Consider the following 2,042-nt stretch of genomic DNA (forward strand, 5'->3'; position numbering starts at 1 on the left):
GCCCAGAAAAATAAAGTCTGACACTGTTTCCACTGTTTCCCCATCTAATTCCCATGAAGTGATGGGACCAGATGCCATGGTCTTCGTTTTCTGAGTGTTGAGCTTTAAGCCAACTTTTTCACTCTCCACTTTCACTTCCATCAAGAGGCTTTTAAGGTCCTCTTCACTTTCTGCCATAAGGATGGTGTTATCTGCATATCTGAGGTTGTTGATATTTCTCCCGGAAATCTTGATTCCAGCTTGTGCTTCTTCCAGTCCAGCATTTCTCATGATGTACTCTGCAAATAAGTTAAATAAGCAGGGTGACAATATACAGCCTTGACGTACTCCTTTTCCTATTTGGAACCAGTCTGCTGTTCCATGTCCAGTTCTAACTGTTGCTTCCTGACCTGCATACACATTTCTCAAGAGGAAGGTCAGGTGGTCTGGTACTCCCATCTCTTTCAGAATTGTCCACAGTTTATTGTGATCCACACAATCAAAGGCTTTGGCATAGTCAATAAAGCAGAAATAGATGTTTTTCTGGAACTCTCTTGCTTTTTCCATGATCCAGCGGATGTTGGCAATTTGATCTCTGGTTCCTCTGCCTTTTCTAAAACCAGCTTGAACATCAGGAAGTTCATGGTTCACGTATTGCTGAAGCCTGGCTTGGAGAATTTTGAGCATTACTTTACTAGCGTGTGAGATGAGTGCAATTGTTTGGTAGTTTGAGCATTCTTTGGCATTGCCTTTCTTTGGGATTGGAATGAAAACTGACCTTTTCCAGTCCTGTGGCCACTGCTGAGTTTTCCAAATTTGATCTAATTAATATTTGCATTTCCACTGCCGTACATAAGACCAGACACAAATACAAGCTGACATTTTTCTTTCCTCTTCTTTTTTCAATGAATAAACAATGGGAATTCCCTGGAGGTCCAGGGGTTAGGACTGGGCACTTACTCCCGGGGCCAGGTTTAGGGACACTAGGATCCTGCAAGCCACGTGGCACAACCGAAAAAAGAAGGAATAAGAAAACAGTGAAATGCTCAGCTACAAAGTACTGCAGACCCTAGGTGGAAAAGATTTCACAAAAGGGAAAGGGATGATGGTAAGTGGAAGTAAAAGACTTCATGAGGCAGTGGGATTTGGGTCTAAGAAAACAATCAGGCTCATCAGAATGTTTAAACATACCTTGTTAGTCGGCATGAATATGTCTACAGTCTTAAATACACTTGGCAATAAGTATCAGTGTCAAAATGTGCCAAGAAATTGCAATCCAAGGAAATGATTGGTGATGTGGACAAAGATGGTATAAGGAAGGAAAAAGCTTTTTCCTCTAACCTCTTAGGTTCATTGACCGAGACCCTACAGATTAAACCGACAAATGACAGATTAACAACAGAAAAAGGTTTATTTCATATGGATGGGAGGGAGCTCACAGAAATGACATGAAAACTCCCAAAAAGCCATTAGGCTGGAGAGCTTATATATCATTTCTTAACAGGGAGTGATAAATTTTGGAGATGTAACAAGACAAAAGGGATTTGAGCTTCTCGGGGTAATAAATCATGGGAAAGTAAATATAAGGGGGAAACTAATGGAAGATAAGGATTGCTAAAGTAATGTATGTTTGTGAAGATTCATCTCAGTGTTGGCTCCCCATCTCCTAGTATGGGGGCGTTGCCTTTCTCATGAAACTGAGCGCCTCCAAAGTACTTTCCCTTACTAAGTTTATGGTTAACCTCTCTATCCAAAACTTTATTCCTTTTCTTGACCCCTTTGACCGCAAGCCTTTTGTGAAATGAAGCACTTCCTGCCATTTCAGTGGGCACGAAGTGTCACAGCCATCGGCGATTTCTGCCCTCCAAATGTGAATGAGGGCTCCCAAAAGGGAACACATGCCTTTGATCCAGCAGGTGACTCAACCCCCGACAGTGATTGCTGAGGTCAGTGAACAAGGAATTAAGTATGTAAACTGTCAAGAAACAGGATTTGGGGGCTTCCCTGGTGGCTCATCACTTCATGGCAAATAGATGGGGAAACAGTGGAAACAGGGGATGACT

Source organism: Bison bison, unplaced genomic scaffold (genome assembly GCF_000754665.1).
Source record: "Bison bison bison isolate TAMUID 2011002044 unplaced genomic scaffold, Bison_UMD1.0 scf7180017864304, whole genome shotgun sequence".
Lineage (NCBI taxonomy): Eukaryota > Metazoa > Chordata > Mammalia > Artiodactyla > Bovidae > Bison > Bison bison.